This window comes from Pseudochaenichthys georgianus, chromosome 9 (genome assembly GCF_902827115.2).
Source record: "Pseudochaenichthys georgianus chromosome 9, fPseGeo1.2, whole genome shotgun sequence".
Classification (NCBI taxonomy): Eukaryota; Metazoa; Chordata; class Actinopteri; order Perciformes; family Channichthyidae; genus Pseudochaenichthys; species Pseudochaenichthys georgianus.
The window spans coordinates 47030933-47043121 of NC_047511.1; the positions used below are offsets into that span (position 1 = coordinate 47030933).

Sequence of the window (12189 nt, forward strand, 5' to 3'; positions counted from 1 at the left end):
CCAAATCAATGAAAACTGCGAGCCGGCAGGCAAGACGCTCCGCTTCTGAAACACTCCCGGTAGGGTATGACGCCGGAGTAGGCCGGACCAAAACCGCGGCGCAGCCGTTACGCGACGCAGACGGACCCGGTGGAATCGAGGGGTAAGCCTGATTTCACCCACCTGCAACCGATTCGCTAATATTCACAAATGTTCATTTATTTTACCCCTTGACTCGACTATTTCTTGTTTAATAATCGTTACTTCTCCTCAGGACCAAGTTCCCATGTCCTGCCTTTCACCTGCTGATCACCCACTGCTCATTTTAGGTGGACTGACCTTTACAATGGACCAGCTAGTCTTAGTGTCTTAATGCAAACGTTTTGTAAAGTGATGCTAGACCAAAAACGTGCTGTTGTGTGCTCTCTGCAGGACGGTGTCTGTACTCAAAGATTGTTTATTAGATAGTCCGTATAGAGCCTTCAGGTTCTGAACATTATCAGGGATAGGGCTAGAAAAAAACTCCATAAACCTGAATAGAGCTAGAAGATAGCCAGTATAAAGCCAAGAAAGACCCAGTAGAAAGACAGGAAGGAGCCATTTTATATCTTTTAATATTCAAGCTCTTCTCTTAAGGCAGTGGTTTTCAAACTGTGTGGCGCGACCCCTGGTGGGTCGCGGAGGTACTGCAGGGGGGGGCGCGGGAAGAAATTGTAAACAAACACTGCTCGAAAATAAATCTACAAAATGGAGAAGTTTTTAACACGGCCGTCAGAGCAGCTGAGTCCGGAGCTTAATGTCGTTTTGTCCGATGTTATAACCACCTTCAATTACATCAAAACAAGACCACTGAAAGCTCGCCTTTTCTCTGCATTGTGCGAGGGGACGGGCTCCGAGTACACAGCTGTTCTTTTTCACAGCGAGTCTCGATCGGTCCCGATGGCTCTCTCGCGGAAAAGTGCTGTCCAGGGTGCTGGCGCTTAAAGATCAGATCAGAATCTTCTTGGAGGAGGAGGGGAACGATCTTGCCATTGATAGGCTATGTGTGTTGCAACCATAGACTGTATATACGGAAATGGACGTAGGGTCCGTGACGTCACCCATAGTATTCTGCAGAGTTGCTGTGAAGCCCTTAAGGCCCTGACACACCAAGCAGTCACCAGAGGACTAGCCGACGCTGAAGTCGGCTGTTGCCTGGCCGTGTTCTCCTGCGTTTTGGCCATGTGTCGCACGGGAACACACCGCACCGACTTCAGTGCGTGAGTGGCAATAACTCTCCTTACCAGCAGGCGGCGGTAGTGTGTATTCGTCATTCAAAAGAGGCAACAACCGGAAGACAGAGAAGAAGAAGAGTATCTTTTCTCCGTAATATCATACAGAGCTGGCCTCTCCTGGATCAAGGTGATGAGCAGGTCTTCGTTTGCATCATTCCAGATCGCCATGATGAGATGAAAATGAATAGCAGTCTGTGTGTGCCTTCTTAAATCGTTTGTTTACGTCCCTCACTTCCGCTTCGCTTCTCATGCACTGATTTGCTAGCTGAACAGCCAATCAGAGTGATTATTTGGTCCGACTGCCAGACCCGATGCATGGCCGATTCAACATGTTGAATCGGGTCTGGCAGTCCACGGTCGACGGTGCGGGACACACCAACCTGACTACGGCGCCGCGAATGCCCGACAGCCTCTGACTCCCAAAATCGGGTTGGTGTGTCAGGGCCTTTAGTAGGCGCAGTCGGCCACTAACGGCTCAACAGTGACATCAGAGTTCAACTCCCGCCTGTTCCAGCCTATAAGGCTGCCAGCCCAATAAGGGCAAAGAGGCGGGGCCGAGGCGAGACCTGCTGACACCGAACTGGAAGTTCCAGAGCTAGCTGAAGCTACCAAGCTAAGCTAACATGCTCCCCATCTGCACGCTGCCGTCGCATTTTACGTTTTTTAGTAAGCGGCCTTGAAACTATTCAGCAAAACTATAAATAATAATCTAAGTTATTGAGTTTTTAGCATAATACTTCAGAATCTTAAAACCCCTTAACGTTTGTATGCAATTGTGCTAAATTCAACACTGGAATCAAGCACATATTAATATGTTTGCATGACATTAGTTATTTATATTTTGATATCACTTAACTATACGTTTAATACATTTAAGTCAAGCTAAGGTACATGTGATGGTAGCTAGTTAGTGCTCTTACCTGTGAGGCCTCCTCCAAACAGCATAATAACCAGACTGTATTATTCAAACTAAGTACCAGTTCTAGATCCTTGACTTTAGACAAACAATTCAAAAGACAAAATGTATTTAAAGACCAATATTTATTTGAATGTGCCTCTTAACCTGAGATATTAGTTATACAGTAATAGTATTGACAATCTAAAAAAACAGAGCAACTCAACAGTCAACTTTATGTTTCTTATTGTCTAAACTAAAGCATTTATTATTTTCATTTTCCCCCTCTCATATTCAGTGTGGACGGATTGAGACAGCCTGGTGTCCAGAGAGCAGCAGAGACTTTAGGGAGAAACCTCTGTGTGATGGACGTCCTGTCTGTTGGTTTGGAGAGGACTGAGAGTATTTCCTCTGCGAGAAATGTGTTTACTTATACATTTAATAGGTTTACACCTTCTGTCCATATGTGCTTTTTATTTAAAACATTTGATTAACTTTTGGTTCACATTTCAATAAATTGTATTTGCACTCCTTTCGTCCATTATTCTTACTGAAAATGTTAGATTACACATTCACATCTGACTGAAGAGTGGCCCCATTTATTTGTGACATTGCAAACTCTGCACAAAAGCACAAGTGATGTGAAGCTCATAAAGTGAGGCAAATAGAAATAATCAGCGGATGGAGTGTAGATGTGGAAATAGCTGCATTCGATCAGCTGACTGTTTTTACAATAAAAGTAGTTTCTTAGTGAATGTCCTGTACTGGTCTTAAAATCTCATAACATCAGCTTTTAATGATCCTCTTGGATGTTCTTCTTGACCCTCAGAGAAGGAGAAAATGTCGTGTCTTTCAGGCATGTCCTTTCCTAACAAAAATGACAGGAAACATAAAACATATTATTGCAGAACAAGTGTGTTATTTATGAAAGCGGTGTGTTTGTGTGTTTAGGGGCTGTAGATATAATTATTTTGTAATTGTAATGTTTTTTGTTTTTTTTAACAGTGAGCAATCAGATTATGAATGAACAGTATGAAGTTCATCAACATTGAAATATATGTTATTATCAAAATAATATTTAACTGTTACAAAACGTAGTGCAACTGTAGAAGCTTTTCTCTGTTGTCTCACTAAAAGAATAACTTTTAACATGTTTTTACAGACAATATTGAGAGATAAATAGTAGCAGTTCTCACTATGTGTTAAATATCTTTGCCTTCAATACATTAAATTAGAAAGCTGACAAAGTCATATTGCTAAATATCTAAATGTAACTTTTTGCATGGAATAAACCCTCAACTTAACTGATGTGTAGGTGATCTAGTATTTAGTATTGTTTATTGGAATGTATATCAGTGTATTCAAGTCAATACTTCATTCATTTAAACCAATATCTTTCTTGATTCTTTGTACAGTATGAAAAAAGAGTCTTTGTACCTGAGCTGAAGTTCACTGCTGTGAGGAGTCCAGTTCTGTCTCTCACTCTCTGGTCCAGCCTGTCTGCATCACCTGGACACCTTAAACAAACAGATATATATATGTAAAGTACCATGTGTACAAACAATATAACTGATTCTCTTCTGTTGAACATGTTGGATTGTGTATTGTCCGAGTCAGGGTCCTTTTTATTTTACTGTAACTTTGGAAGTTGTGTTACCAATGCTTACTGTTTATTTGATACCCATTTGGTAATGCAATTAATAAAAACAATAAGGTTTGGGTTCGTTCTTCAGATGACTGTGACGTTAACGTGTAAGCTCGATAATGAACTCCAGCTCAATCAACCATATTGTAATATCTAAGTAATCATCTTGAAATATGACATTAATAATTGTAATATACACACATCTTATTGTGAGGTTGATTTCACATACACTACTTCGACATTAGCTTGTCTACATACTTGAGCATAGCCAATTTAAATTAACCTTAGATGCATACAGTTCTACCTACATAATAAAATATCTCTAAGTTACAAGGATGTAACCTTATTTTATCAACCTCAAACAGAAGCCGTGTGTTCAACAGTATTATCCCACTTAACGCTTAACACTTGTCTATTTCGTTTTAACCTTTATATATACAGTCTATGACTTTAACTTGGAGGCTACGATTAGCATCGTTAGCACCGATGTAGCTACCACTAGCGTACATGCTAACCCAAGCCTTACCATTCATTACGTAGCTGATTAAAATCATTAACACATAAATAAAGCACTCGAATTGTACTTACCGCATTCATGCACCGTCTGTTTTAACCGCAGAGCGAGTCACAATAGTCCGATATATAAGCATGAAGAACAAACAACCACGGCCGGCTACAAGTTGTGTTTCCTGGATGAGCTGAGCAGGCAGAGTCCCTGTCGCTAGTTTCACGGAGCAGCTAGCAGAGAGACAAGAAGCTAACAGCGGCAGGCACTTGACAGAGCCGTCACTCAATGTGACCACGCCCTAATTTATGCACACACTTTAAGACCTAATATAAATAAAAGGGTCGCGTTAGAAAACAATTCACTCACAGATCCATAATCATAAAGGTGGAATCTAACTATATCGATAATAAAAATGTATGGAGCCAGGGGTAGAAACATGTTTTTTTCTGCTGTAAAATTGGGCATTTTAACATGGGGTCTATGGAAATAGCTCCTTTCTGCAGCCATGGCCTATTGGCCAATATATGAACTGCAGTGTGTGGCACTTCCGTATTGGCTTCCCGGCTCTTCCCCAGAGTTTGCCACTTGGTTGCAACCTGCAGTAGAAATAGTAGTTCAGTGTTCATTCATATATTTTCCTTAAATCTATTTTTCACTTTTGTTCATGTGTAATCCATAATAAAATATAAAATGATAGTTGGATCTTTGTATCTTCTTATTATTATTAAAGAAAATGTAATGTTTTTACAACAATATACAATTAATCCTACCAATATAGATGGGAACCGGGTTGGGGGGTCCCGAAAATATTTCCAATACCCAAGGGGGTCCCGACTGAAAAAGTTATGAACCACTGTCTTAAGGTATTAGAACTTCCTATCTCAACATGTATCCTTTTATTCCAATTAAAAAAACTGAAATTGTTGCTGCCAATTATTGAGATTGTTTCACAGCTTTATCTTAAATATTTAGACTTTTTTTCTTTACATATAGATTACATATGATGAACAGCACGATCCACTGCACGATTCTGCTCAAAATGCATGCAAACATCTCGCTTTATCCATATTGTGAGATGTTATGTTGAGGCACATCTTAAACTGCTGGCTAAAAATACACGTAAATACAGTAGGATTGTTATTCACGTCGGTGGTAATGATGTTCGTTTACGCCAATCAGAATGCACCAAACGTAATGCACCGAACTTAATATGGAGTCGGGGTGTAGTTATGCTCAAACAATGTCGTACACAGTAATCTTCTCTGGTCCCCTCCCCAATCTGATCAATGATGACATGTATAGCCGCATGTCATCATTGATCAGCGCTGGTTGTCTTGGTGGTGCCCAGCAAACAATGTGGGCTTCGTAAATAATTGGACAGCCTTCTGGGGAAAACCTGGTCTGATTAAGAGAGACGGCATTCATCCTACTTTGGAAGGTGCAAATCTCGTTTCGGCAAACATTTCAGGGCTTTGTGGACTTAATCCATGACAAACTGGAGTTGAGACCAGGAGGCGGAGTCGCAGTCTTACACGCTTCTCTGCGTTCTCTCCTAGGCAGTCATCCATAGGAATCCCGAACCCAATAAAATACCCAATATTAACGGTGTGTGTGTCTGCCCAAGGACAATTTAAGGTAAAACCTAATAGAGGTGTCATACATAATAACCTAATACAAGTGCAGCAAAAAAGGAAGATTAAATGTGGTCTCTTAAACATAAGATCTCTAGCATCTAAAGCAATATTGGTAAATGATTTAATATCAGATTATAATATTGATATATGCTGTCTCACTGAAACTTGGTTGAGACATGAAGAATATGTCAGCATAAATGAGGCCACTCCACCCAGCCATATCAATACTCATATTGCCCGAGGCACGGGCCGAGGAGGTGGAGTTGCAGCAATCTTTGACTCAAGTTTACTTATCAATACTAAACCAAAATTAAATTATACCTCGTTTGAAAGTCTCGTTTTTAGTCTTACGCATCCGACCTGGAAAACTTTGCAGCCAATCTTATTTGTTACAGTGTACCGTGCACCAGGTCCTTATTCAGAATTCTTATCAGAATTTTTATTTTTAAGTTTTTATCAACTTTGGTACTTAAAACAGATAAAGTAATTATCGTAAGTGACTTTAATATTCATGTTGACGATGATAAAAATAGCCTTGCTGTTGCATTTAACTCTATATTAGATTCTGTTGGTTTCTGTCAGAGTGTAAATAAACCAACCCACTGCTATAATCACACTTTCGACCTTGTTCTGATTTATAGTATTGAAATTGAGCAACTATTAGTCGAACCGCATAATCCTGCTTTATCTGACCATTTCTTAGTAACTTTTGAAGTACTGTTACTAGACTACAAAGCATTAGTCAAAAGCTCCTGCAGCAGAAACCTATCTTGTAGTGCTATAGCCAAATGTAAGGAAGAGATTCCACCAATACTTAACTCGATAGCATGTCTGCGTGTAAGGGAGGACACTTATATAAAATGTACACCACCCCAAATTAATCATGTTGTTGATAGTGCTACAGATGCACTGCGAATAAAATTAGACTCTGTTGCTCCTTTGAAAAAGAAGAAAATAAAACAACATAGATTAGCTCCATGGCATAATGCCGAAACCCGCAAAATAAAGCAAAAGTCGAGACAACTTGAAAGGATATGGCGTTCCACTAAACTTGAAGAATCTCGTTTAATTTGGCATATTACTCTCAATGAATATAAGAAAGCACTGTGTAAAGCGAAAGCAGCCTACTACTCTTCATTAATAGATGAGAATAAGAATAATGCAAGATTTCTTTTCAGCACTGTAGCCAGGCTGACAGAGAGCCACATCACGATTGAGCCTTCTATTCCCATAGCACTCAGTAGTAATGATTTTATGTGCTTTTTTAACGATACAATTGTTACTCTTAGAAATAAAATTAATGACCTCTTGCCTTTGACCAGTATGGTGTTATCAACAGCTCCGGGAAACGTAAGTTCTAATATTACACTAGATAGTAAACTAGAATACTTTTCAGCCATAAACCTTGAACAATTAAATTCAATGATTCTCTCTTCTAAACCATCAACGTGTATCTTAGACCCAATTCCAACTAAGCTGTTGAAGGAAGTCTTTCCATTAATTAGCACTTCTTTATTAAATATTATGAATATGTCTTTATTATCAGGCTATGTTCCACAATCATTCAAAGTAGCAGTGATAAAACCGCTTCTTAAAAAGCACAACCTCGATCCAGAGGTTTTAGCCAACTATAGACCTATTTCTAATCTTCCGTTCCTCTCAAAGATTCTTGAGAAAGCGGTCGCAAAACAGTTGTGTGATTACTTAAAAAACAATGATTTATTTGAAGATTTTCAGTCTGGCTTTAGAACACATCATAGCACAGAGACAGCTCTGGTTAAAGTCACAAATGACATTCTAATAGCCTCAGACAAGGGACTTGTCTCTATTCTTGTTTTGCTCGATCTCAGTGCTGCGTTTGCAAAGATTAGAGCACTTAGTTGGCATCAGTGTTGGGACTAATGCCTAGCACAACACTGGTTGGCATACAGGGAACTGCTTTAGGCTGGTTTAGGTCCTATCTATCTGAACGCTCTCAGTTTGTACGTGTTAACGATGAATCTTCCACGCAAACCAAAGGTAGCCATGGAGTGCCACAGGGCTCAGTGCTCGGACCTATTTTGTTCACATTATATATGCCTCCGTTAGGCAATATTATAAGGAATCATTCTGTACATTTTCATTGTTATGCGGATGATACTCAACTATATTTATCAATCAACCCTGATGAAATTAATCATCGAAATAAAATTCAAGACTGCCTCAAGGACTTAAAAACGTGGATGACCTTAAACTTTTTGATGTTAAACACGACCAAAACTGAAGTTATTGTACTTGGCCCAAAGAATCTACGAAACAAATTATCTAAAGATATACTAACTATGGATGGCATTAATTTGGCCTCCAGTGAGACTGTAAGGATTCTTGGTGTTATATTTGATCAGGATTTATCCTTTAACGCCCACATAAAATCAATTTCAAGGACCGCCTACTTCCATCTACGTAACATTGCAAAAATGAGGCATATCTTGCCTCAAAACGATGCAGAGAAACTAGTCCATGCATTTGTTACTTCAAGACTGGATTATTGTAACTCCTTATTATTAGGGTGTACCAAGAAGTCAGTCAAGTCACCTCAGCTGATTAAAAATGCTGCAGCTCGTGTACTAACCAGAGTTAGGAAAAGGGACCACATTACTCCTGTTCTGGCTGCCTTACACTGGCTCCCTATAGAACACAGGATAGAATTTAAAATTCTTCTTCTGGCCTACAAAGCCCTTAATGGGCAGGCGCCATCTTACCTTAAGAACTCATTATACCCTACTGTCCTACTAGGGCATTGCGTTCCAAGAATGCAGGGTTGTTGGTTGTTCCAAGAGTCTCTAAAAGTACAATGGGAGCCAGAGCCCCAGAGTGGAATCAGCTTCCAGTTTGTGTTCGGGCGGCAGACACCCTATCCATTTTTAAGAGTGCGCTTAAGATCTTCCTTTTTTTCCCTTTCTTTTTGGTGTCTATATACGCTGGGATCCGGAGTCATGGATGACCCTGCGGTCCTGTGTCCTGGATCTTGAGTCGTGGCTGTGGTCCTGGATCATCGGTCCTGGATGGATATTCTCGTGGATTCATCTTCCTATTATACACACATGCATTTCCAAACATTTGGACTACCTATGTTGCAAATGTAATATCTTTTCAATTTACACACGGCATCTATTGCACGTCTGTCCGTCCTGGGAGAGGGATCCCTCCTCTGTTGCTCTCCCTGAGGTTTCTCCCATTTTCCCTTTAAACTGTGGATTTTCTCCGGAAGTTTTTTCTTGTACGATGTGAGGGTCTAAGGACAGAGGGTGTCATATTGTCATACTGATATTCTGTACACACTGTGAAGACCACTGAGACAAATGTAACATTGTGATATTGGGCTATATAAATAAATATTGATTGATTGATTGATTGATTGATTGATTGATTGATTGATTGATTGATTGATTGATTGATTGATTGATTGATTGATATTCAGTTGTATTGTTCTGGATTCATAGCGAAGTGTATTAGATGTCCTGCACTGTTATTGTTATGTATTTAATATAAAGGGAAATTCCCATAAAAAAAAAAGTTGCACTGCAGATTTAAACACTTATAAACACAGCTCAAGTTTTTCACAGCCAGAAATATTTCACTCTGTCGCCTTGTTTATTATCTTGCCTTTTTTTTCACAGCCAGAAATATTCAAGCAGAAAAATCAGTGCTTGTTAAATCAAAGGGAAAGCAATCATCTAAGAATAATCCAGGCTCTAGTCTATGTTCACATAGAGAAGGATATCATAGTGTTTGGGGCCTATGTCGGTTAAAAGCCAGCAGAAGGGTGTATTAGTCTGGGAAATAAACTCATAATAAAGTTGTAAATTAACAAGAAAGAAACTGTGATAGTGTTTGAAGCTTGTTCTCCCCCAGCTCTCCTACGTGATGTCCGGCTGGCGTTACTTCGTCTGCCCGGTGGAGTTCAACAACGACTCCAACCGGTTCCAGGTGGACTGCGAGCCGTTGGAGCTTTTCCAGCTGCAGGACTACACCCTGCCCTCCGTCCTGGAGTCCTTCACCGGATGGGTAAGACTCTCCTGACCTTCATCTGTCCTTCCTGTTTTCTGGCAACACAAGTCATGTAAACATGAACAATTGAATGTAACTATGAAACAATAAAATCACTATATTTAAAATCCAGTATGCCAAAAACCAGAGGGATCCGTAATATTTGTAGAATAATGTATTTGTGTCGCAACCTTTCAAACACTTTAATTGTGTCAGCTATGTTATTTAGTTTTAATCCTGTGTTACTCATTAAATGAAGTTAAAATATATCTAAATGTTGTTTCTAGAGTACACATTAACAGAACCGAAGTCCCGTTTAACACCAGGTTTTTATCATACGTTTCAACCTCATATTTTTCTCAGCCAGGTTTGATTTTGATACTAAAAGCCTCGGGATGCAAGTCCTATTTTAGCCAAATAACTAGTTTAGTTTGACTGAACTGCTGGTCTCTGTTTCAGTCTGACACATGTTCCTTGTCTCCGCAGACCACAGTGTGTCTGTTTCCGTTCCAGATCCACAGCATCGCTCTCTCCTCCTTCGCCTCCATCATGGGACCCTTCGGAGCATTCTTCGCCAGCGGCTTCAAGAGAGCCTTCAAGATCAAAGTAGGGATTTCTGACACGTTTGTTTACTTCAAAACAATCCAACTATCCCTTTAGTGTCTGTTGTCTTTGCTCCATGTATATTATATTCATAGCAGCAGTCTGATCACATGTACTGTTGTCTGTTCTTCCAGAATTTTGCCAACACAATCTCGGGTCATGGTGGTATTATGGACCGGTTCGACTGCCAGTACCTCATGGCCACATTTCTTAACGTCTACATTGCCAGCTTCATCCGGTAAACACACAGCTATGGTTTGTTCATATGTTGTATAACCTAATTAGGAATGTACAGTGAAGGAATTCATCATCAAAGTTAGTGGTTATTTATTTTATTTCCGACTGTTAGAAAGCATTTTATTTCTCGAAGAAAACAAACTGTTCATTGGATCATTAAATTAGCTAGCTTGCTAATAACCATTAAAGAGTTATCTCTGTCTCTTGAGTTGTTGTATGTCTTCCTCTGACACTGAATAAATATACAAACATCAAACTAAAGTATGAAAACTGAATTTTGTTTATTGAGTTCACTATGTAGATCAGGCTGTAAAAATGCTATGTAGTCAAGCTCCAGCACTTTTTATAAATGAACTCAAAGCAGATAAAGCACGTGGTTCCAGCTTGAACCCTCAAAAAATGAGCCCTCAAATTTAACATGCTCATATTTTTTGTTTCAAATATCTTCATTGAGAAGAAGCATACAAGTGTTAGCAATGGTACAGACTTCTTTTCAACATAGAACAGAACAGCCAACAAGAGATAACAAAGACAGAACATATCATGACAGGAATACCATACTTAATGACATACATAGTCATACTGGGAAAGAGCATACAACATAGTATATATAATACAAATACATAAATACACGTATTTATTCTTCTACCACCCATCAATTTATTTGGGATCGATGGTGAGATTTGATGGTTATAATCTTAGTAATTTCCCTCCCTAATTATCTCCCCTCTCCTCTCAGGGGCCCGGACCCCAGAAAGGTGATCCAGCAGCTCCTGGCGCTGCGCATCGACCAGCAGCTCCACATCTTCAACTCCCTGAAGGGTCACCTGACGGAGAAGGGTTTCCTGCCGGCGCTGGAGGACGTCATGGCCTAGACCCCCTCACCCACTGTGGCTCACCCTGAGGGGGGGGAGACCGAGGAGGGCAGCACCCTGAGGACCCCCTGCTGACCCGGGACGCTGGCAGTGATTTGTGTGTGAGTGAAAAACACATCAGAGAAAAAAGAAAAACGACAAACAACGTCAGCTTTTGTTCATTCCACGTCATTTGGTTTGGGAGTCAGTGTTTGTGAGTTACTGTACTGTTACACATTTCTGTTATAGACGACTTGTATTACCACTGTTGGTCAGATAGACATTTCTACCTGGATATCCTCTATATACCTATTAATGTGTGTTTTTCAGTTTGAATGCACTGTTCTCAACACTCGCTGTACTGTATTGTTACCCCCCCCTCCTCCTCCACAGATTTTAAGTTTCTCTGTCGTAATTGTTTATATTTATACATAGATATTTTTTATCTAAATGTCGTGTTTTATTCAGACTGAATTCACCTTTGCCATTTGCCACGTGCATTTATATGTGAGTTTGTTTCAGTTTTTCCTG

The 12189-nt window shown here is 39.9% G+C and overlaps 1 pseudogene; it reads left to right on the top strand.

The window, feature by feature from the left end:
- The window catches only part of LOC117452653 (phosphatidate cytidylyltransferase 2-like), a 148450-nt pseudogene extending 136771 nt beyond the window's left edge, over nucleotides 1-11679 (top strand).
- Nucleotides 11680-12189: the final 510 nt, after the last annotated feature.